Raw genomic sequence first — 25,690 nt, forward strand, 5'->3', positions numbered from 1 at the left:
CAAAATGATTCTTGACATTCTCAAACTGTATTACATCATGACACAACATTTTATTTATCTAAAACTTTATAGAAGTTTAAAATCAGTCTAATGGTTCATGACTCATTGACAATTTGGTGACGGCTCATCGAAATGTAAATTCATGCAACCAAAGGAAAACATGATCGTCATAAGACACTAATGAACTCGGTAACACAGCATGTTGATGTGATACCCTATTTTTACTGACTCGCAGGAATATAGTACATTGTTTTATTGTTTTGTATACTTCATCTATTAGCTTGTCTCTTCTCATCACTCATATTGTAATAATAGTTACAACACCAAAACAAGAATAAACCAAATACTGTTGTTTTTAGTTTATTCTTCATAGTTTTTGGTGAAGCTTTGGGTAACTTTTGCCTGCTTTCAATTTAGGTGGCATTCTTTGTAAAGCCTGTTTGAAATGCCATATGTTAAATTTTTTGTACCAATTGTTTTAACTAAAAATTCAAACTTTCTTGTGACTGATCCTATTATTGATAACTAGCATTTGAAACACTAATAATAAATATTTTTTTAAAATGTGAACAATAAATGTTTACTAAAAAGCAGTTGTAACCTTAGCGTAGGCAATATTTTTATTGGATATTGTATTGTTTGAAATAATTAATAATGATACAACTACTAACGATAACAAAAATTCATCTTTATTATTCTTATTAAAATTACTATTCAGATAGTAAATGTTAATAGCAATGTCAAAGTAAACTAAACTCAAATAAATAGAAATATTTATAGTTGTTATATATTTATAGTTATTTCTATTTATAGTTGAAAATAGTTTGTTGATGTAGATTCTCGATTATGATGTCCCTGGATGGGGTTTTGTCTCTACTGGTTCAGGGTCTGCCGGTTCCGAGTCTGCCCGTTCCGGGTCTGCTGGTTCATGGTCTGCCGGTTCAGGGTCTTCCGGTTTAGGGTATGCCGGTTTTGGGCCAGGTTTAAAAGGATCATCGAACTCTGTCAGCAATGACCATACAACTGCCCGTACCTCTATTAGCCGCATTTGACTTTGGCTCACACTGATTGAAATGACTTTTCAAAAATCTCACCGCCTTACACCGCTCTACACCAAGAAGCACCTAAAGAAATTCAAAGTTCATCTATTTAAAATTTAGCCTTAAAATCAACATTGTAAATGTTTCATGTTAAAAAATCATAGTTCACATGATGTTAAATGTTCACATCTTTCAATTATTTAGATTGTCTTGAAATGAAAAATGAAAATTATCCAGAAGTTTTTAAACTTTGGTTCACACTCTTGTGAGCTCAGCATAAACTGGCCCACAATTTCTTTCCATGCATTTGTCTTCATAATTGTCTTCTTGTAGAATATGTCTGCAATATTAAAGGTAGTTACAAAACTCCCATACTAAACAAACACATATTTGGCAAATACTTTCACACCAGAGAATGCATATACATAACTTAAAAATGTAGTTATATATAGCAGTAAAACTTATTATTACAGTAAATGAATTTTTTGGAAATAATACTTAACAGTATCTTAGTGTGCGTATATATAATTGAAAAAAATATTAAGAAGAAAGTAAACATTTGCGCTACAAAATTGTTTCATGCGATGCACTCCAATATATATATATATATATATATATATATATATATATATATATATATATATATATATCTATATATATATATATATATATATATATATATATATATATATATATATATATATATATATATATATATATATATATATATATATATACATATATACATATATTATATATATATATATATATATATATATATATATATATATATATATATATATATATATATATATATTGCCTGTGGCTCATCGCAAAAGTTAAACAGCGCATATCTCTTGTGTAGAGCGCTCACACCTACCGGCGGTACTCGGCGCGCAGGCTCACGTTTTACTGTTGATAGCCTTGCGGTGGTGTCGCCAGTGCTTTTGGCGTACATGAGAACCTGGTTTTAGTTGTTGACTAATCCAAAGCCTGAGACTTGGCTTCACGGATGACGGAATGTTATTGCCCATTGGTGGTTCATATCTGCAAAAGAAAACAAATATTGACAGACATAAATAACAAGTTATACTTTCATAAGTAACAAGTCAAAAATTGGTTCATTATTCCCGCTGTTTATGAGCAAGCAGAGACGATATATTTATGTTATTATTAGATAAGAATTGCTGCGCATATAAGTTTAAACACATAATGTTAGGGGGCTTCATGGATATGTCCAATGGCTGCTTTTAAACCAGACTATCTCTCCTACATAAGTAGTGCGATGCTTTAAAACTACCATAAACAGCTAATCATATAATTATACATTAAAACTCTCGAATGGCCTCAAGGACTCAGGAGAAACAATCTTAGAGAAAAGGACTCTTACAAATTCTTCCATTGAACTGATTAAAAAAACCACTATTGCCATACATGGACAGCTAGTTGTACTTTACTTTTATGAGTGACAAATCAAACAGGGGCTCATTATCCCCGCTGTTTATGAGCAAGCAGAGACATTATATTTATGTTATTATTAGATAAGAATTGTTGCGCATTCAAGTTTAAACACATCATGTTAAGGGGCTTCATGGATATGTCCAATGGCTGCTTTTAAAGATGTGGTTGCGTCAAATTTGAGTTGATCTTAAAAGAAAGCATTTTTTTTCTCTATCAGTTGATATGCTGTTTGTTGTGTTACGTGATCTCATTGCCAAAATATTTGAAGATTAAAATCGAAAAAATCTGATCGCATTAAATACGCTCAGGCCACAAAAACGTGCCCAGACTTGCCCAAAATGATGTCACGCGTTATGCAACCTGTCTCTATCTCTCTTATTCACATCGGCTATTTGCGATAAAAGTCTAGTCCTACGCAGCTCTATTGGCTTATATCTTATTTTGTATTTGCTCATGTTGGCTAAAATAAAAATTTAAATCCAGCTACAAATGCGTTATTATGAATGTTTCAAAGGCATCAAATAACGAAAATTGAAAATTTGTTCTACTCACTTACTCCAAATGTTGTGTAAACATTTGGGTACCCACTACCAATTCTACCGGTCTATGGTAATTCTGTCAAGCTATGTAGATTAAGGTCTTTGCATCAGCACAGTTCCACCGCTACCCATACTAACGATTTACAGCCTCCCATAAGTCCCGCCCACTTTATGTCTGTCGCCTATCCTTGGGTTGAGGCTGTATATCATTGCCTACACCGACGACTACTAGTTTCTTACTAACGTAAGTAAGCAAGCCGCGTCTTTGAAAAGAATATACATAGGGGTAGAGTTTTAAGGATGAGAAGTCTGCTGCAAACTAAATTTTATTTCACATTCTCCAGTTCTGCGGACATCCATGTACCATATCCAATTCACTACAATATTCTGCAAATCATGTTTTGCTTTATCTTCAACAATATTATTTTATTATATAATTTTTACAAGCAAAAATATTTTCATCTCGGCATAAAGCTTTTATTAAAGATATTCATCAAGTCGTGGCCACTCACATAGTTTTAGCTGATACAATAAGACAAATTCATCTACTGCAACAAACTCAAACAAAACATCATGGTTTATGCAGCATACATTCAAGTCTCTCTTTTCCCTTTATGGCAGTTTCCACACTGACAAAGCTGCTTTGGCTGGTGGGACGACATAAACATTCTGTAATCAGTAAAACAAATGCAATAAATATATGTCATTCATAGATATGTCATTCTAAAGGGTATCTATTGAAAGCTTTCAAATTGGGAGTTAAATAGATTGTGAGTCTAATTTTAAAAACAAATAAACGTTTAACAAAGGCACAAGTACGCCAAGCCAACGATTCGAAGCTTTGGTTTTGGAAATTAAAGATTTGGATTGATCAATCGATTTTCTTCACTTTTTACAAGTGAAAAGTGAACATCTAATGTCAAATCATAAATCTAATTTACTAAATAAAGCTGCCGCAGAAAAATTTGAAGCAAATGTAGCTAGGTGAACCGATAAAAAAATATAAAACAATGATTAGTGATAGCAAAAAGTTATAATTTTATTAATTAGTACATGTATTAATGAGTACTAAAATATTACTTTTAGTATATTCATCAATCTAAGCCATTGTATAGCTAGATGCTAAAGATTAAAAATAAGCCGTCAAGAACTCACTGTACATACGTATCTCGCACGCGCAGGAAATAACATTTTAGCCTCAAGCAGGGAAATATAATCTGAATGTGAACTCAACAGGAAACTCTATAGGAGACTCAAAGTGAAAGATAAATTTACCTCCATTTTCCGATCTTCCTCCGTAGAACTTTAACTACCTGATGCCAAGAAAACTTGGAGTCACCTTCGCAGTAACTTTACAGCAATTTTACAATTACATGTATATTGTTCGCCAATAAAACGTGTCGATCGAGTAATTCAATAAAGTAACGATGTTAATTAATTTGGTAAATATCCATGTCCATGCGATTTAATAATAGAGTAAAATCCCTAAATTAGAGATCAAAAACAACACGTTTTACGAGTGATAACATTTATCACGGCCTATATAAAAATTTCGCGCTGATGATTGGCTAAGGAAGCGACCTCATATTTATCGCTCGTGGTTTCTTTTCAGAAATAGTGCTTGTGACGTCACGAAAGAAGCACCCACTGGAACGTGAGCTTTTTAAAAGAGGGCCTCATTCAAACGCATATATCTCTGGACAGGGTTGGTCTACAAAGACAAAAATAGCATCAAATTGTAGCTGATGGTTTAGCCTTCTATGAGTCTTAATTTCATTACATGGAATTTTTTGACGCCACCACATTTTTAAACCAGACTATCTCTAATACATAAGCAGTGCGATGCTATTAAATTACAACTAACAGTTAATAATATACACAATAAAAATTTCGAAAGGCCTCAACGACTCAAGAGAACTGATTTTAGAGTAGAAAACTTTTACAAATTATTCTGTTAAATTGTTTTTCATATAAACTGATTTAAAACTTAGCCTTAACTTGTACATTTACATTGTCTGCAGGGCTGGGTAATTGGGTAAGTGTATGAAGTAACTATATGGTGTTGGATCTATGATTTTATCATAGTAAAATAACTATATATTTTTATACAATATTTTGGCAAACAGTGCAGACTATTGAGATGATGAGATCCAACACCCTATAGAGTAACTATATGGTATTGCATCTAAGATTCTAGCATTCTGAAATAACTATATAATTTATACAATGTTTGCACAGACAGTACATGACCATTGAAATCGGTTATGAAAGTCTTGATGTGTGTATGCCTCTATGATGTGTCTTAGACTGATATTTCTGTTCATGTTTAACCTGTTGTAGTGCACCAGATATTACATAGCTATTGAATTCAGCAACTGATTATTTGTCTATCAAATAAAATTATGAAGATATCAATCGGATATCATTGAAAGGTACACATGAAGGATACCATCGAGTAGTATCCCAACTAACAATTTTACGTTCCCAGAACGTTCCAGGGAGGTTCGGAAAAGTCCCAGAAACGTTACATCGTAACGTTGTCACAAGATTATTTGTAGACACATTTTCAACGTTCCAGCAACGTTGTGGGAAAAACATTGCTGGAACGTAACTCTCAAAACGTTCCATCAATGTTGTGGGAATTACTTTGCTGGAACGTATTTCCCATAATGTCCCTACAACGTTGTGGGAAATACGTTGCTGGGACGTATTTCCCACAACGTCCCAGCAACGTTGTGGGAATTACGTTGCTGGAATGTTAGCAAATGATCCTGCATAACATTCCCACAATATTGGGAGAACATTGTGTAATATTCCACGAACATTTCTTACATAATATTGTCTCAAGGCTATTAGCTAACATCCCAGGAAGGTTACGCATAGAACATTGGTGGGACATTGATGCGTAGGGATTTCCATCTTTATTATACAATATTCCTAGCTACTGAGCATTGCTTTCCTTGCCGCGGTAATCTCGTTGAGCTAAAACGATATATAATTATAAGGGCGTGCAAGTTAATGGGCATTGCCTTCGCTCTACTAATGTAATGATTTACATACGCGTCGGCTTGTCAGACGACACGTAGCGTTAATCAATCGGTAGATAGACTATCACCATCCATCTGACACATCATGTATATGTGGCGACTTGGTCAGTTGCGATGAGTTCACACCGTCGCGTTTTACTTTGACCCGTCTAGCTAATGCTTTTGGAGTCAGAGCTAATGGACCCTAGTCATTTTTGCGATATGTCTAATGAAGTGCGAAAATTGAAATTTGTAGTAACTTTTCATTTCATTTACATAAATCATTCAAATTTATCATTAGTTTTTTTTCATTATTTTGTTTGTTTTTATATCTGTGATGAAAAATCTATAACATTTTTAATTTGTTTCATTTTAAATAATTTTTTGTTATGAAAGGGGGACAACTTCCAAAAAATGAATCATGCGTTTTTGTACCATTCTAGCTAGAACGTTAGAACGAGGAAAAGGTTTGCTAACGTTATTATAACGTTGTTACAAAACATTGTTATCGAATGTCCTAGCAATGTTACAGGATTGCTACTTTGAAATGTCTGGGTATAAGCATTCACATAATATTGTCTTCTAATATATTCGGAACAGTATGGCATTTCACCATTATGGAACATTCAGCAGATGATCTGGTGCAAAATTCCTGCGACATGGGGAGAATGTTACAGAACATTCCACAAGCATGCCTTTTATGATGTTGCCTCAAAGATATTAGCTAACATCCCAGGAACGTTTTCGTGCAGAACATTAGTGGGGTGTAACTGTGTAGACAATTTCTAACATTTTGATGTTTCACAGAATGTTCCTCTAATGAATTGCGTACAATGTTACTATAATGTACCGAGCATAACCGTCGACAATATTCTTTCCTTAAGCTATACAACATTCCACCAACATTACGTCTCCGAAGCAACCTAATTTTTCTATAATGTGCCATGCTTAACCTTCACACAACATCTCTTCTCAAGGCTGACGGACATTCAACAAATATTGCACCTTAGATATATACGAAGACTTTTACTAGATTATTCTTAAAATAATCTTTGTGAGCATCTCAATAGTTAGGGCATGGTTCCGAAGCTGTATATTTTGGTACAAACAGTTGCATGATATAATAACAAAAAATAATATGAAACACAATAAAAATATAGCTATAAAATGACTAAACTCTATATATATTGTCATCATCAAAACATGGCAGAAAAATACCACAACCTTTACACCAGAATAAATTATATATCAATGATACACAGAGACAAACAAGCAAAGCTATGATCATATTTGTGAATAATGCTACAGTCCACCAAATGCTTTACCACATTAGACTAGAGTTTTTCCAGCTCGTCCGTCCTTGGATTGTGGTGGCGAAGGCTGTTCTTTCATCCAACAATTCAGATTACAGTACAATCCTTTAAGCCCTGAAATGTGAAGAAGCATTTATATTAGCAGATGAGAACTGCTAAAAAGTACAGAATACAAACAAAGCAAATATGAGTATAAACTAAATATGGCAACAACCTGTTAACAAAGTAATTATGAACATCGAGGTTGATCTGCCACATCACAGTGTCACTTGCTAGATACATGAAATAGTACCAGCAATACTTTTCTTTTCACTATTTGTGGGCACTCTATAATAAGGTAATATTGTCCAGTCATTCAAGTTTTTGGAATCGCGATTCCTCATAATAGGCACAGGTGGATACAAGAGTGCACAACCACCATATTTTCAAAATCATCCTAATCAGCTTTTTATTTAATGGCTTCATAACTGAGCTTCCTATAAGGCTGCAACTTCATATTGGCATATTATGAAAAATGCACAAGCATATCATATTTAGGGTTGCGCGAGTAGTAAGTTTCTTCAGAAGCAACTAATGTCCTAGTCGCATTGTTCTTATGCTGAATTATCATTTTAATAATTTGAAATTTAAAAAAGAGTTGTTGTAGAATAGCAATGCGGTAAATTAATTAGTAAATCTCATGTAGCCAAAAACACGAACTTGGACATATCCATTAAAAAATAATAACAAACTGTAAGCTAACAACTCCGCATTAGTCGAGTTATTCACTTGGAGTAAACCTTTCTGATGAGACGCTATATGTGCAAACAGCTATATACGCAGGTAAATGAGAAGCACTGTTAATGCTATTGCAGATTGTTCCAAAGCTTTAAGAAACGCCGTGCAGATATTTAATGAAAAATTAAACGATAAGATTTTGTAAGTTTTAGTTGATCTAGAAGTATGCGAGCAGCCTGCCTTTTCAATTTCCTTTATAAGCTTGTTTGAATTAGCGCGTACACTCTTTTAAAAATACATAGTCAATCGGCTATTGTTGCCTCTTACATATTGTCAAATTCTTCAATCATACCTATCTTATATCACAATCAAATAGCTGAAAATCATGTCATAAAAAGAGAAAAAGAAATTACATCGCACTACTAGCTCTAAGTTGACATTTTGGTAAAAGGCAGCACGATTCTCAACCTAACATGCTTATCACAAGTTATACATAATCTAACACAATGCAAACTTTCAAGAGTTGCTTTCTTAATTATCTACACGTGCACACAACTCTTAGATTTCCATATTTTCTCTGCTTAAAATTCTGATGTGCTAGGTAGTTAGTGTTGAAATGTGCTTCCAATCTGCCAAAAAAATCTACGTTTTGTACTACAGCATTTCTAAATTTGAAACTAATTTTTCCAACTTTCAATAACAAAAATCACAGTTAAAGGGAGAGTAACTATAGATCTATCGTAAATTCAAGAGTACAAGTCGAGATCTGAAGTTTGGTTCGAAAATCCTGGTTTTGACATGTACATACCGTGACCTCTTCCATGGCCCAAATCTTTTATTCGCTAATAGTTCAATCGGGATCAGAGGCGGGCAATGCGTAGCTGAAGAAATGGCATTCAAAACACCATCAGTAAGGACGCCTTTTTTGGCGCCGTCGGGAATACTACAATTAACAAAAGCCTGAGAGTAGCATGTTATAGTGAAGATCACAGAGAACAAAAAACAAGCACTTAACCAACGTACTGGTTCACCTCAATACAAGAACAAAACCGCTACCTCGGATAATAGGTATTCAACAGTGTAGCAATGCCGCAAGACAGATTTCTGTCAGAAATCGTGATTCATGTACAAGAAAAAGGTGTGAATGCCCAATAGTGGATGTGTCAAATGGATTACTGAAGTGTGGCTTTGTAGGCAGATACTACAAAAACCAACATCAAATTCAAAACATATCACGTAATTCCAGAAGAGAATCCTAGTGATGACATTTCGAATGGTGAATAATGGGGACCTGGTGTTCCAATCAGCTCACATCGAGTAGGATTACTGGTATTGCACTATTTTATAAATAAATTCCTATATGTGATATCATGTAATTTTGATTCGCAACGGTTTTTTGAAGTTGAATTTTACTAGAAATCGTGCCATGAATTACATTACCGTCGTATTTTTGTGCAGACACCGCAGCAATACTATTTAAATTCATGAAAGAAACGAAGTCACTGTTGGGATTCAAACACAAATGCTCTATGGTAACATCTTCCAGCGCAGCGAGCTGGAAGCTTGTAGGTGTAGCATAAATACACACTGGTCAGTGCGCAAGGCGACATTGCAGTAGAAGGACTGGTCTTATGTACTGAATATTATATGGTATGTTTATCGAATTTGATATGGTTGTCACGACGTTAAGGGCTAAGGGCACAAATAAACAAACTTTCCATGTAGCTGAATTAAAGCATATTGATAACATATTAGTAAGCCTACAACATGTATAATAAAAACACAGACATGGAAAATTTGCAATAGTGATGGAAAAATGCAAGAAATATGTCTAGATCTCACCTGTCCCACAGTTATTGATACCGATTCAATTGGTTATGGAGAATTTACTGTTGAGCCGAACCGGTGTATGGTTGGCAAATTGACCATAGTAGTGGTGATTGACTAGATAGCGATTAGACGATTAGTTGCAAGGATAATGGCCAGATCTTGTGAGATTCATTCTAAAAAATCGCAAACAAACTACATTAGAGATCTTGCAAACAGCAAATCGATAAACTATCTATATGGTAAGAATCTAATGGTTATGGACTTGGACTGAGATTGAACCGATAACCTTGTAGTTGCAAACCCTAAATCTGGCCACTAAAAACTGCTGGTTGGTCACTACTAATATTGCTCAACATTTTCCAACTGAATAACAAGTTTAGTAGCTCAGTGACTAACAAACATGTCTTTACTCATTTGATATATGCGTATAGATCTTCATCTTTATGAAATTTTGGAGACAAAAATAATGGCAAAGAAAGATTTCTTCAAATTAAGTTTAGGAAATGGCGTTCAAACTTGTATCAGAGTTTGTCACATCAGAGTTGTCTTCTCTATTTTATGGCAGTCAAAAACTATTAATGATTCACCATTACTCCGTTTGTACACAACACACAGTCACTCGCAATGATATTTATTATCAACAATGCCTCTGAAGTAGGTAATGAAATCAAAAGATAATGCTACTACTCAGTAACATGCTTTACACATTTTTCTACGCATATATGGCTTCAAAGCCATTTCAATTCTATTAGCAAAAGCTCGCTCAACCAGCAAAAGTGTTTTTATCAGTTATTAAGACATTCGATAACATCGCTGTGATACGTGAAAAAAATCATTTTAAAAGTTGTACTTCTCTTAAAGCACAGAGGTACAGTTAAAGAACGAAAGCAATATGTAACCCTTTTAGTGCCATAGGCCTACTCTTTTTAATGAATTCCTGTTTACAGAAGCGTGACATTTTAAAGACAAATTATATCCATTCTATGACTCGCAAATGCTTTTCAAGCTGTTTTCCAACGTCAAACGCATCCAAGAACGATAATCCACTGCAGTTTACCACCATGGAGTGCAATTATTTATAAACACAGTCTTTAACACTCGGTTTTATTTACGGAGAAAAACTTGAATTTGTACCAATGCAAAAAACTTTACTCACCTGCAATAACGATCACAAAGAGCGTCAATATCATTTATTACTATATTGTGAATTTTATTGCAAGTATTGCAGATGAGTTAAGCATCGTTAAATCATTAATTGAACTACAACAACCGGAAAAATAAATCAGTATGGCGGATATTTCCTCCTCCTAGTTTTGCCTTGTCCGATATTTTCAGGCATAATACGATGTAAATGCATACCTTCGAAATCTTTCGAAGGAGTACGATGCGGATTTTTAGCTTTCCCACGCATCGAACTTCATAAATTCAGAAAAGTTATAACTGAATTCTATGTATATGCCCACAAACAATCTCGGTTGATATTTTGGTTCATTATACAGTAATACAAAAAAGCGTTTAATCTCTTTGTAAAGATTTAATAGACGTAAACTGACAAAACATCGTAAAACCACGGTTATGGAAGAGCAAGCGAGTCATACTTAACGCCGAATACCTGTTGGAGATTCCGACAAGTTGGTGATTTTTTCTGAAACTACCGATGTGATTACCGCTGCCTATACTCATGATGTTGTGTTAAAACTGCTAAAAGAGTTCTGAATAAATATCGCCGAGTGATTTATTCACTACTAATGGACGTGATTTGACGCTATTTGGTAAGAAACCTCAAATTGTTGATCAGTTACAAAACTGCCTTACACAAAGCCACTGCACACTCGCAGACCTGCGAAAATGGTGCCCGAAGGGTTGAAATCAACTTGATATCGAATAATGAATACCATATTTGCCTTGTGGTGACCGATTTAACTCATGCACTACTATAAACCCCTCTGTGGGGCTTACAGACAATTTAAATCAGACGGAAGCCCCTCACTGGAGCTTTTTTTATATTATGTGATTTGGTTCTCTTTTTGTAGCTACAAGTGAATGGATTCAAATTTTCTTGGTTCAAATGCTTAGTATGGAGACTATTGTAGTGTGTGCTCATGTGAAACTGACAGTAAAGGATTCTTATAAGTATTATATATATAGCATTTGAATTCATTTCATGTGAAACGTTAACTGCGGATGATTCCCGACATCTATAAGCACAAAATCTCTGAAACGCGCTCGTAGAGAGCATACGAATTTCATCGCATCTGACGAAGACTTGCCTTGTTTGGCCTGACCCATTTTGTGAGCAGCTGTTTGAATGGCTTTTGTTGACACAAATTAATTATGTTCAACCTAAAATGAATTACGTAGTGAATAAGTTGAAGACTCTTTTATGAGAAAGAGATTTTGAGGTGATTTTTTTTGTGAGCAGTACATCATGTTTATGTTACAAAACTATTTATTGTACTGACTGAAAAGAAAAACGAAGTTGCAAGAGCACTCTTACGCCTTGCCTCAAGGAGGCAAGGCGTAAGAGTGCTCGCATGACATTGATGCTAGAAATTTTAACGGATAGCAAGCACAGTTCTTTTGTTGATAGTTTTAAGCATTTACAAGATACAACTCATGATCATAATACAAGGTCAACAACTAACGGGGAACCCCCCGCCATTGAGTCAAATTCGAGTTTTTATCAATATAGTTTTATGCCCAGGACTTCCCGCAACCTGCGAGGAAAGCCATGAAATTTTATCGAATTTTTGACAGACATTTTGAAGGCCTTCTTTTACCCGCGAGCGGGGTCTAAAGGCTCGAGTTTTACCTAGACCTAGACCTAGAGTCAGTCAAGACTCAATAATCATTTTTTATTTACAGCATGAAACTTTGTTGAGTCCAAAAATAATCCATCAGACAACAAGCAACGCAACCTTTTCACTTCTAACATTCCTTGCAAAAAACATAATTTTCAGTGATTTGTCTGCTAATATGTTACACAATTCTAAGAAAATTTATCTTTGCCAAAATTATTTAAGCATTGCCAAGTGGAAGTAACTTTATGCGGATCCATGGTCTATTCTAGCAAATACATGTAGACTAATTATTATGACATGACCATGTAGTAACTGTAATTTTTAATTTCTGTAATTTATCTAATTGTAATTTTTACAATTTGATATAAATGAGATAATCTCTCTTCGAGTTAAATTCAACAACAAGATTGCATAAAGGTTTGGAAATTTTTTTGAAGGTGCATCCCCCTTTTTCTTATTTTGTAAAGAGCAAATCTGACAATACAACAATCATTTCAACGGGTATGTGAACTGACTGTTTGATATAGCCGCGTAATTGCCTTTAAGCTGTATAAATCATCTATGTGAGAATTTTCTGCAAGTTGACAGGCTCGGTTACGATGGTTGTTTCTTGTGTCATTACTGACCAATGCCCCAGATGGGCGCAAACTATTTTGTAATTGCAAAAGGAAGATTTGTTTAGTAAATTGACAATGTCATATAAGCAAGCTAATAACAATAACTGAACACTTCACTGTTTTGTTAATTATTTGTAATATCTACTGTGACAAGCAACAACAAAAACTGAGCCAAAGGTTTCAAAAGAACAGTGAATATCACACTGTATTATTTAACACTGTTTACGAAAACCTACCATAGGTGTTCTCGTCATTTCATGAACAAAAAATAAGATTGTTATATATGACCTATTGTTAAAGGTTGACTTGCAACAAAATTCACATTACAGTTATTTGATATCAAAAGATTCACCGTGTCTTATTCTGTTGTGTTGTAGGTGCAAATTATATGGGAATGTGATTAAAAGCTTTTAAAAGCTATAAAAACCAACAGTTAATCGCAGCCACATGAGACCGCCGTAGTTTGAATTCTCTTTCCAAAGCGGCTCAAATGGGATGTAGTTGTTACAGGATGGTTTCTGTTTACACTTTCATGCAACCTCATTCGTCGAAATATTTTCACAAATATATTTCACACGTTCAATAAAACCAGGTCTATTGTTCTTACGCGTCTATTTTATCGTCATTGTAATGCAGTCACTTTTAGCTCTGATATATTATAACTTACCGTAAAAGGTCGTTAAACTTTCTATCCTTAGTTCGAAGGCGTACATATCATTGTCTGATAATCATGACGAGCCTGTTGGTCACCTGTGATATTCGAAAATTGCTGCAAAAATTATTTGCGAAGTATTGGGTCACATGATCAGATTACGACTTGACGATTAGATCAAGCCAAAACAAAATTGAAAGTAGCGCGCATCTATATTTGATATGGGGTCTTCGGTAAAACCCGAAGTGTTTGTCATAAACTAGTGCTACGATAAGTTTTATATGGAGCTTTTTATTGGCCTTTCAATTCACATGAGAACATCACGTAACAAGACAATAACCAAACTGTCAGAACTACGTCAGAGAAATAAACAGATTCCAATTTACGGCGGCTTTTCGTTTTTGAGCTTTCAAGAGCTTGTAATCACATTTCCACATATTTGGCACCTACAACACAACAATGTAAGACATGGTGAATCTTTTGATACCAAATAACTGTAATGTGAATTTTGTCGCAAGTCAACCATTAAGACTAAAACTAAAGCTTTGGAGGCTAAGCTGCTTTTCATCAACAACAAAAACTTCAGCTTTTTAAAATTCACTCTCAGAGTCGTAGAGCTCATATGTGTGCTATACGGCTCTGTTCACGTCTACACATACTGTTGCAACAATAAAGCTATCTCTCCTTGGAGCAGACAATTCCACTTCTCCGGTAACTTTTAACTACTAAACAGCTATGGCATTCGTTAAAAAGTATTAGTCAGCCCAGCTTATAGCTCTATGGTGACAGTTTTGTCTTATTAATAGAAACGCACATGCAATAGATTGAAGGGGAGTCTATGGGTGATCGATCCGCATGATGCCACACTATCACAGTATTATCCAAGAATTGTATTTCAATGGGATTATCGCTCAACTGAGCAGTTACCGGTGTATCTTAGACTCGCAGCTTACAAATTTCTTACTCATCAATACTCTTTAAGGGTGGTCAGTGGTCACGTGAGAGCCGAAACGAACTAAACGACACAAAACAACGTCACTGTCAGTTGTAAACTGTTCAGCCGAAGACATTTCTGGCTGAAACGAACCATTTCGATCCTGCTCGAAATTTTGTGGTCGAACCCTTGCGTTTATTGGCTGGTTAAAATTCTACCGAGCACTCGTCACATTTCTATTTACGTGCGTGTGAGCAAAGGTAAATAGAAATGGGACGATCTTTTTATTTGGTTAAATAAACAACATCAAACAATTTATGACAAGGCTCTCCCGGACTTGTGATTGTGTTGCATGAATGTAAGATGTTGTGCTTGAGTTTTGCATAAATGTTAAAGAATGGTTGTGGTTTTATTTTCTGTAGAATATAAGTAATGTGTCATACTCATCCTGATGAATAATCGTTGCCTGTTTTATTTATGTAAAACCACAGTACTATGATGAAGACTGTTTTTGTTTGTTATGTACTCAGCATAGAAAAACATTCATATATTAACAAAAAGTATAATTTTGTTGATGGAAGGTTTGGCAAAATTTTTCTATCGAGTGATTTATTCTGAGCAGCTGAACGATCTTCTGATAAGTCTGCTGTGTAATAATAATTAATAATTGTTCCTCAAAGTTTTTTGTTTACAATAGAAATATTTAGTTTAAATACATAAAAACTACCAATGAAACAGTGTCCTGTCTCCATGCGTATGGTATCTAGGAGGCGAACTGACTTCGGATGCCATGTGACATGTGGCTTAGCCGACCCAAAGTAAACTAACCTCCAAACCTAAGTCAGTTCGGTCGTCGCGTGACCACGGCTTTAGCGTGTCACCTTTGCAACATTACTAAAAGGCTGTGTTTCAAGTAAGCGAATCTATTACTGGTGCACCTTCCATTACATCACGTGGTCCATACATGCATACATAGCTGAGAGGTTCTATAGAGGTCTGAAGGGCTATACAATATTACATAGCTTTTTGCAGAGGTCTCTCCAAAGTCGTTCTGTTATCGAAGATGTCATTGGCAGCTGACCAAAATTAAAGTAAAACAACCATGATAGTTAGTGTAATTAATATAGTTATTCAATAAGTTAAAGCAATGGTAAAATAAATTGTGGCAATATGTTACAATGCAATACTGTTAGCAGCGGATGACATTCAATCTATATATAAATGTGAGCGTTTGTCGGTCGGTCCAGTTGTATACGGATAGTTTTAGTAATAGAAAATTCGCTTCGCAGAGGATTTAAACTTGCGAAGATTGTAATCGCAAGTTTGCAAACACGCATAACTAACCACAAGATTGTGATTTTCGGCCATCTTTTTTTCAGTATCCGTATTGCGATTGTAGGTTACTAACTAAATGTATATGTAATTTTTACTATTAACTAATATTACCATTTGTTTCATTTTTATAAAGTCATTTTAAAATCCATTACCTATCTTTTAATGTGACGTTTCAATTTCAGATGTCCTGCTACACTCATATTTTCGGTTTCTTATAAAGCATCACTAAATCTACAAAGAACCGTGGTGCGCTTCATTGCTATACATTTGTACTGGTATCGTCCATAAAAACTTTTTCAATAGTTTTTCAAAGTAGCTTCTGCTGCAGCAGTAACCTTTGTATACACACGTTTCTACATGTATATAGTCACTGTTATTAATAATTCAGCCTAGTCATGATTTTTATTTTATTTTTTCAATTAAATTGTGCAAGTGCTCTAGAATATCGAATATCAGAATAGGATGAGGTTAAGCACTTTACAAAGAATCACAGCCATCTTTGGTACTAAAAATGATCAGTGCTTGTCCAATTACTACATGAATTATGATGTTATACTTATTTCTTTGGCAATTAGGCTTATTTGTGCTGTTTGTCTGAGGTTGGAAGGAGCAGAAAAGCCTCTGACCTCTTGTATAGAACGCACTAGAGTTTGCGCAAGCAGAGTGCCTCAATAGTTTAATAACCTAACCAGTATGGACAATCATTTGTGTCGCTTTGGTTGTCCACTAGTTTATTGAATGATTCATAAGCAGTTTGTTTGTGTGTGTGTATGTGTGCTCTGGTCACTCGCCTGTTCCCATACACGTCGCAAAGTACTGGCGACAGCACCGCATGCTATTAGCGGTGAAATGGGAACCTATGCGCCGGGTACAGCCAAGGACCGCCGATAGTTGCAGACGGCCTCGCAATAGTTTAGGGCTGTTCAAATGTCGCAAAAGGCGGCAGGCAAAACCTTCATGTAATGCTCGTACAGGTGAAGGTCACCATTATAGAAACGGCATGGCGAGCGAACATTTTATGTGATTCCTCGATTATGTTTAGCGATGTAGCTTATATGTGAACATATGCCACCGAGCCTAGTGCCGCAAGGGTTTTGCTGCGCAAGTTACCGCCAGAGTTTCGCAATCGATATGTGAACCAGGCTTTAGTATTAAGCTGCGTTCAGATCAGCCATTGTGCAGAGGCCAAGTTTGATCTGAGAGTGGGTGATTTTGTCCGTTTTTTATTTGCAGGGTCAGATAACTTTAGCTGATATATTTTAGTGAGTCACTCCTTGAATTTTGCTGACTGTTTCCTACAATGTTTTTAGTGAACTTTTTTAGCAAGCTGCCCGATTATTTTGCACTGCTCATCGCTAATAATGGATAACCATAAGGAGGACGATCTTTTGCTAACATAATGTGCTTCAACTATTATAATAACAGCAGTTTTCCGGGTTGCTGTTACTCATGAGTGAAGCTATGACAATAGCATACACAGGTGTGAAGACAAATATGGTGTTCATATTAAAGCCTGGTTTCCATATAACAGCACAAGGCCGCGACGTCCTGCGTGCGTAGGCCAGCTGTGATATGGAAACTTCAACACACGACGATAGCGCGACGTGCGTACGCTAATCGCAAGGATCCAACAGAATGGGTCCTTGCGATGGGTGCGCACGATTATGTATCCCACAATACACCGCTAGACCTTGTCAACCCATCCCATAATTCAAACGGAGGGCTGTTTTCCGAAGAAATCCGTCTCTCCTACGAAAAAGTAAGGAAATTATCCACTCTGTCCAATGCAAGCGTGGTGCCTACGCGCGATATGGAAACACCGCATTGCGGCCCATGAAATGCATTGTGCACGATCACTGGGCTGCGCACGATCATTGTGCTGTCATATGGAAACCAGGCTTTAATGACACTATGGCTCACGGTAAAAAAGATGTCATTGGCTACTCAAATAGAATATCGGCTTTGAAAAAAAATTTTCTCTTTGGACTATATCGGTATCAGGCTTGTTTGCGCTGTTCACACGATACGATTCTCGGTCAGTAGAAAAATTGGTCAGAGAATTGACCCAAAATCGGCTGCTGTGACCGCAGCTTTAGTCTGTTAGATTTAGCTTTCTGCTTTTAGGAGGAAACTTATGTTATGCAAAAGCTATTATAACGAATATTGTTGGTTGGTCACATCGTGTATCTGCTCTAGTAGGGCAGTGGTGTCAGGTTTAATGCTTATTAGTTTGTTGTAGGGGCTTAATAGAAACTGATGTTTTTTTTTTCTTCTCTAGAGGGTATTCTCAGTAGAAGCATATATCTGACTTTCGTTCATTTTTGGCAATTGTTTCCAGTTCTAATTTATTGCAGCTTCAGTGGTAGTGTCTGCCTTTGAATTTTGAGCTAATATAATCGTGCATTGTGTTGCCATTTTGTGAAGCGACCAGCATTTGTAATCTTTAGTTACACACCCCATGAATACCTGTCATTGTGAAACAAAGGAACTCATCATGTTATTCAACTTCTATATTAGTATTTATGCATCCTGTCTTAAGAGTATTATACACATCTTACATAACCACTCATCCCCTTTTATTTAACCATTTCTGATGTGATTAGGAAACAGCTTTCTGGACTCTTGCTAGCTAGCCTGGGCATGGCTCTCGTGGTGGATATGGAGAGAGAGCCTGGGACACATAGCGAAAAAAAGGTAAGATAACTTCTGCAAAACGAGTGACATATGTTACATATGACGCTCAGACTGATACTAATGGAAGCGTGTTGTTAGATTCGTATCTCACGATGTATTAGATGTGGCGCGTTTAAAAGCCTATTGTCACGGTAACGTGACTTGATCTAGTAAAAAGCGCTATTTTTTTGATAGGCTGGGTGGTTACGAAATACCTCGTTTGATAATAAAACGATAGGAACCATAGGCTACTATTCTCTTGCGTTTTCACGTTAGCAGTTTCATTTCCTATACTGATAAAAATGGAGCCATTCAAAAATTACTATCAAAGCTAGGCATAGTCACACTGAGACCAGAACAGTCTCAAGCTTTACAACATATTATCGCAGGTTTTGACCAATTTGTAGTTCTTCCTACTGGCTTCGGAAAGAGTATTTGCTTTCAGATGGCACCGTTTTGCAGTGGTAGGTCCGAGTTGTTCATAATAACTGTCGCGAGTAATAATACTCGTGAGTAAAATAAAACTGAGATTACTTTTTACCAGATAAACTTTTCTTTACTAGCAGCGTGCAATTCATTTTTGTTGTTCTATTGCTATTCGTTTGCTATGTTTGTATTGTTATTGTGAATTTTTTTTATTCAATTGATTCAAATTTTTATTATAATTAAATCAAAACATAATGAATTGAACATATGAAATAATAAAACTGCCGTTATTGATTTATTATGCAACCAACATTTCATACTTACTAACCAGCGTTTGTTTGCTGCCAATTCAGATTGAAAATAATAGATAATACTCGCGTAGATCATAAATAAGACCGTCACATGATACTCCTTCGGAAATAAAGATTGTGATATTAGCGACTTCAGAAGTCGGCTTTTAGAGTTGTCTTCCCCGCGTGTTGCGATGTGTCCCAGGCTCTCTCTCCCAATCCCCACGAGAGCCATGCCCAGGCTACTTGCTAGCCTGACACGCAGATTTATTATTCCAACATCCTAGCACCTGCTATTTTACTGCTTAGCATAAATGTTATTTGCTTCCTTGTACTTACTCGCTTACTGCCTAGGAAGCTTTGCAGCGCCCGATCGTCTGTGATCTACGGATGTGACGATTGCCTGACTGATTAGGCAAACATATATAAGCCTGTGTAGATCAGAAACAATTCGAACTCCATATTTTACTCACGCTCTACATATCACTCTGCTCTTGTATCACTCTTTATATTTTTAGACTTGCGCAATGAGCATCGGCCATTGACTTGATTAGCCTTCATATATTTTATGTTTTTGCAATTGAAAGTTTGAATTTTTAATAAATATATTCTGTTTTAAAGTTTTTTAACTAAAACAAACCAGTCTAATTCTTGACATTAAATCTACACCTAAAATACAGTCCTTTATAAATTCGCAAATCATAAACCAACTACTTGAACCACCAATCCAGCACTTATAGTTAATAATCCTTTAAACAGAGGGTCATTACAATTTCTACGTCATCAGTCAACTATTCAATTGACAAGTTCATTACTGAAGCAGCATGTTTGTGGTGGTTGTAGATAGTAGTTTGTGATTTTGCTGCCAGCAACTTTCTAACAGCAAATTGTTTCCAGCAAAACTGTTGAAAATCTGAGTGTATTGATTTTAACTATATACATTGTATAATAACCGCAAGTACATCACTAGCTTCCATACTATACTCCACACAAGTTGCTTGTAAAACTGTGTATCTCATAACTGAATATTGTAAGATGGCAGATCTCTTCATGAGTGTTTCTATTGTATTCTCAAAAATCTGGTTAATCATTGATTGGCTTGGTTTGCTGAGCATTAGTATCTTTGTCAGACTTATTATTGTTGGCATAGGCCTGAAATCCTCAATTGCTTTATTTGTTTTCTCTATAAAACATGTTATAATGGAACTCTATACATAACAACCCAAAGGTAGACAAATGTATTTTATTTTATAATTTTAAAAGTATAGCACTATGATTCTTCGTCTTAACTTATTAGTATGCTGGACTTGGTAGATGGCATCGAAATCTGCAAGCAAACACATTAACAATCAAATATATTACAGAATAGGAGAATGTGTTCTAAAAATGGTAACTACCCTTGTTGCTAAGCTCGCACCTATTTTTTGGATCAGCTTTAAAATGGCTTTTTTGCTAGAAAAACAGCAATACTGTTTCTAGTGCTTTTTGATTCAACTTAACTAGCCCATGTTTATTACATTTACTGTGACTAGCATGCTCACTTATCACCACTTGCGACTCTACTACATGCCATTCAGTCACCTAAATGCTGAGTATTATTTAATGTCATACGGCAACCAGCTTTATGGATGCAAAGCTTTTATGTGAATTTAATAATATTTTTAAAATTAATTGCTATTAAATCTAAGTGGTAGGTACAATGGCTGGTTTGGAAACTTTGGATAAATTTTGGCACAGTATTCCGATGTCACTCATGAAAAGATCCTGAGACCTACCGAAATTTATTAAAAATAGCATTCTTTGCAATTGTGTTATGCAATTAAAACTTGATTTTAATGACACAGATGGCTCCTGCCCCTACTTCTCTCATATAAACCAAGAAAGAGTCATGTAGAAGGTGACGATGACTTCCATGATGATTTGGAATCAAGCGAACAGCTGGAAATCGAACTGTCAAGGTCTGGCTCGAACATAGTGGAGTGCATCGGTAGGTAAATATGACCAATATATCCAGGTTTTCTACAAAACAAAATATCTGGCACACATTGCAGCCTTGCTGCATATGCTAAACTGCATGGCTGCTCATATTGTGGTGCATAATTTGGGTATATAAATGTATTTTGGTATTAGCTACTTTCACTTATTGTTAGTGTATAAAGCAGATATACAGAAAGCAGAGTGGCTTGAAATAATACTGCAGCAGATCAGCGATATGTAGTTAAATTTATTTTATGGTTGATACATATGCTTTTTATAATAATATTAGCATATGGTATTTATTTAGCAGGTTATGAGGTACAGAGCTTAAAACTCAACTGCAATGACTGCACCAGCTTTATAGCCTCCTGTCCAGGTTTACGCATCAGGGGATGATGCGATACTAATCGGTGTAAAAGATAGAGGTGGTATGTTTCCACCTCATCCTGTCATCACAAAGATATGTCTAGGCTCAGAACTGAGCATACGGCAGGGTGTCGACTTACAAGGAATCACTGCAGACATACACAAGCTGGTGGTCACTAAAACTCTTTCATCGGTTTTACAAAGCAATTTGCATCAGGGATTTCCATGCTCGTTCCACTGCACAGCGCAACGTTAGTTAAAATATCACCTCCAGATATTTCAGGATTATAATTCATCAGGAGGCTACAAAGGTAGCAGCTAACAAGGGAATCTCAGATCATGGCTCAGCCGACTGGTCGTCTTTAGTCATGTGTAGCCTTTTACAGTATGTCTAGAAAAGTGTACCATTTGTCGCTTGTTTTCTACGAGTTTGCTGATGCTGTTTGCATAACACCCAAGACCCAACATTTATATTCATGGCAGACTGCAATCAGCGTACGATGTACCAGTGTGTATGCATTTGAAATCAGTTTGTACACCTAGCTATCTGACATGTTAGCCCATAGCATATGGCAACATTGATAATTTTGCAATATCTTTTGGAATACATGTGCATCAATATACACTTTTACTTGCACTTTTTATATGAAATATTCAACTTTATGTTTATAAATTTGCAGGGTAGGAAATACATAGTGTATAAGCGTTGTATCTAAAATTTGAAACAAATATCTTGCGTGCTTTAGTAGTTATATCGAATTACATGTAGCAACAAAAATGTCTCTTGATTCTTTCAGTGTAAACAATGATGACTCACTTGCCTGACCAGCCGCAAGTGAACAAAGCATTGCCCTTCTGTCACAAAGCATGCTGCTATTTATATAGGACATCACGGCTTTGCATTGCCCAGTCTCCTATAGCTAATAGGTCTTAAATAGGCTCGTAAATGTCACCTTCAAGAATGGGTAGTGAGCTTCAGCCAGCGCATTGGCATTTAAAATACACCAAAGGTCAAGCTGAGAATTAAACATGAGTAGCAGTACGCAGACCAACACACACAGGCACACATACATATTGAGCTATCCCTGCTACTTCACTCTGTATGGGGTATAAGTGGTAACATCACTTATGAGTTCAATATAGTGTCAGGGTCAGTCATGTAGTAGGACACTCCCCTGGTCATGAACATAATCTCCAACATATCTATGGCAAAACAGTCTTCAGCCATTTTGCAGCTGTTTAACTATGTGAATACAATTGTGAGAACTTTGCAAATTTTATGCAATTCAAGTTAGTTTATTTTTATCCTATAAAGTTCTGATCAGACATCAGCTGTAATCAGCAATTTGGATTTAAATGCTCTCTGTTGTGTCCTTATGAGGCTTACAGCGTACCCATACCCGTGGTTTTATAGGACTATTTTGACTATTAGGACTAAAAATGGCTTGAGACAGCTGGAACAAACATTTACTGAACCAAAATGAATCGAACAATATTAGAGCATGAGCGTTTAATTAATCTAGCAAAAGGGCTACCCAAATATTGCAGCAGTAATATTAGGTGCTCAAAATTAGCCAGTTCAACCTTCTTAGGAGGGTTTTTGACATACACTATTTTCCCATGATGGGCAGTGCTTCGGAGTTGCGCCCTTTCCGAATCATGGAAACGGCGTCTTCGCACTGAAATCACTGCGCACTGATCAGTGCGAAGTCTGTGCAAATTTGCAACAAGGAAACAGCAACTGCGCAGTGGCTGCACATATCTCCCATGCCATGAAAACGGATTCTTCGAGGGCCATGAAATAGTACAAAAGCTATCCTGCTAATCTTGTTTTTTTCTAATCTGATTTTCTTTCACCTATATTTAATTATGGTCTGCGCCCACAAGGATGAGGTGATTACTTTCCAAGACTTTGTTATCGATGCCAACACCTTTCGAGAAACAGGAGGCACGTCCTAAATAACGTTTAAATAATATATTGCTTAAAAAATTCTTATTAAAATTATATTACTTTGTAAAAATTGTGTTAAGTTTTGTAAAACATTGTGATTGTGTATTGTAAATAAAAGTATAATGATGACAGAAGCTTAAAAAGACCTTTTCTGATGTTCGGTATCCATGATCGATTCAATTTCTCCATCAGGCGATTCGATTTATACAATGTCTCTTCTCTGGCTAATTTGCTGAAAACCGCTGCGCAGCATGGTAACGTGTCAATCCCTTCGACTTCGGAGGGGGCTGCATCGCAGTACTGCACACCATGGAAACATAGTTATAGTCCTTTTAACATTGCCCTAACAATAGACCGATCTTTAAACAGAGCAGCTCGTTTATTGTGAACGATATTTGCAATAAGGTTTCCTTTTTATACATTTGGAAAATTTGCAGGTATTTTATAACCATAAAACAGCTAAAGATTTTTGCTTAGATTTTAAAATAACCTATCTAAAGTTTTTTTTAAATTCTGCAACTGAATAAAGCATTGTTGCAGAAAAACAGTGATATCTTATAGAGAAGTTGTTTTCATTGCATGAAGCAAGACTAAAGCTGAATAAGGATACTTCATTAATAATAATTTTGTTTGTGTTTTAAAGAGCATTGTTAAATATTAAAATGGTTTTCTATTCTGTGCTAAAGTTTTGCATGCAAACAATAAAATAGAAGGAACTTAAATGACAACATAGGTGAAACAAGTGCAGGCCTCGATTGAGTAAAATGTTGGTGTATTGTACCTAAGTTCACTTGAAATGTAGAAAAGAGTAAATTGAATGTAATAAAATCCTGCAAAAGTGCTCTCAACTTCAATGAGGAATTAGTACGAGTGACTGCGCATTACAATCAGAGAATATGAATAATTAAGCATTTTGCTATGTACACACTGTACTCTGCAATCGAGCGTTTCAATAAACACTTGCTGATGTGGATTTAACACCAGGCTTGACCTCATAGGTCAAGTACTAGCCTAATTAATGACTCAATAAATAGCCAAGCAGTCTTGTCCCCGCTAAATTAGCAGCAATGATTCGGAAGGTTGGCACATTGAGACTGCTGAAATGGAAATAGAAACGGCTGAATCGCGAAAATGTTTTTAATGTGATTGTCATCGATATTCTAATGCACATTAATAACACTAGTGCCGTTTCCATAATTGGCAAGAACAATGGATTCGATAATGTTTTGTAGATCGCAAAACTCGCTTAGTTTGCGGATTTATGCCGTTTCTATGACGCAGATAACTTGTGGATTGGCTCAGTTTGCAAATTATGAGCGTCATGGAAACGCAGCTATTGTATGTTAATTCTCTAGCATGTTGAACTCTTCTCTAGTTGAGCTCTAAGAGATGAGCGAATTAATCACATCCTTCAAATAGCACTACAGTAGATGGTCTCACTGTCAAGGACTGTTACACAGGCTGAGGATGTCTGACTGCTAACATGAGCTCAGTCCGTTGACTATCTTTGCGTTGACTATCTATGCCATCTCACCGTGCGGCGCAATCTAACCATAATGTTTTGGAATGTTGCATATATGTTACAGCCATTCTGAAAATAGAAATACACACAAATTTTTATTAATCATTTTGATACTTATGTGGCTACAACATATAATGGCACTGTTTTGAAGCTGTCTTCAATTATATTTGCAGATGTGTCAAAGGTTGGCTTGCAATAAAATTCACATTACAGTTATTTG

General features: G+C 35.8%; 2 long non-coding RNA genes across 2 annotated transcripts; one reads left to right on the top strand and one right to left on the bottom strand.

The window, feature by feature from the left end:
* Nucleotides 1-7,142: 7,142 nt before the first annotated feature.
* LOC137396300 (uncharacterized) lies at nt 7,143-11,247 on the bottom strand. The gene is made up of 4 exons (XR_010978524.1): nt 11,083-11,247; nt 9,939-10,099; nt 8,905-9,039; nt 7,143-7,493 (listed from the first exon to the last, which is right to left on the bottom strand). It is a non-coding gene; the product is annotated as an uncharacterized lncRNA (long non-coding RNA).
* Nucleotides 11,248-11,529: 282 nt separating this feature from the next.
* LOC137396797 (uncharacterized) lies at nt 11,530-21,523 on the top strand. The gene is made up of 3 exons (XR_010978613.1): nt 11,530-11,698; nt 18,869-18,959; nt 21,499-21,523. It is a non-coding gene; the product is annotated as an uncharacterized lncRNA (long non-coding RNA).
* Nucleotides 21,524-25,690: the final 4,167 nt, after the last annotated feature.

This window comes from Watersipora subatra, chromosome 5, assembly GCF_963576615.1.
Source record: "Watersipora subatra chromosome 5, tzWatSuba1.1, whole genome shotgun sequence".
Lineage (NCBI taxonomy): Eukaryota > Metazoa > Bryozoa > Gymnolaemata > Cheilostomatida > Watersiporidae > Watersipora > Watersipora subatra.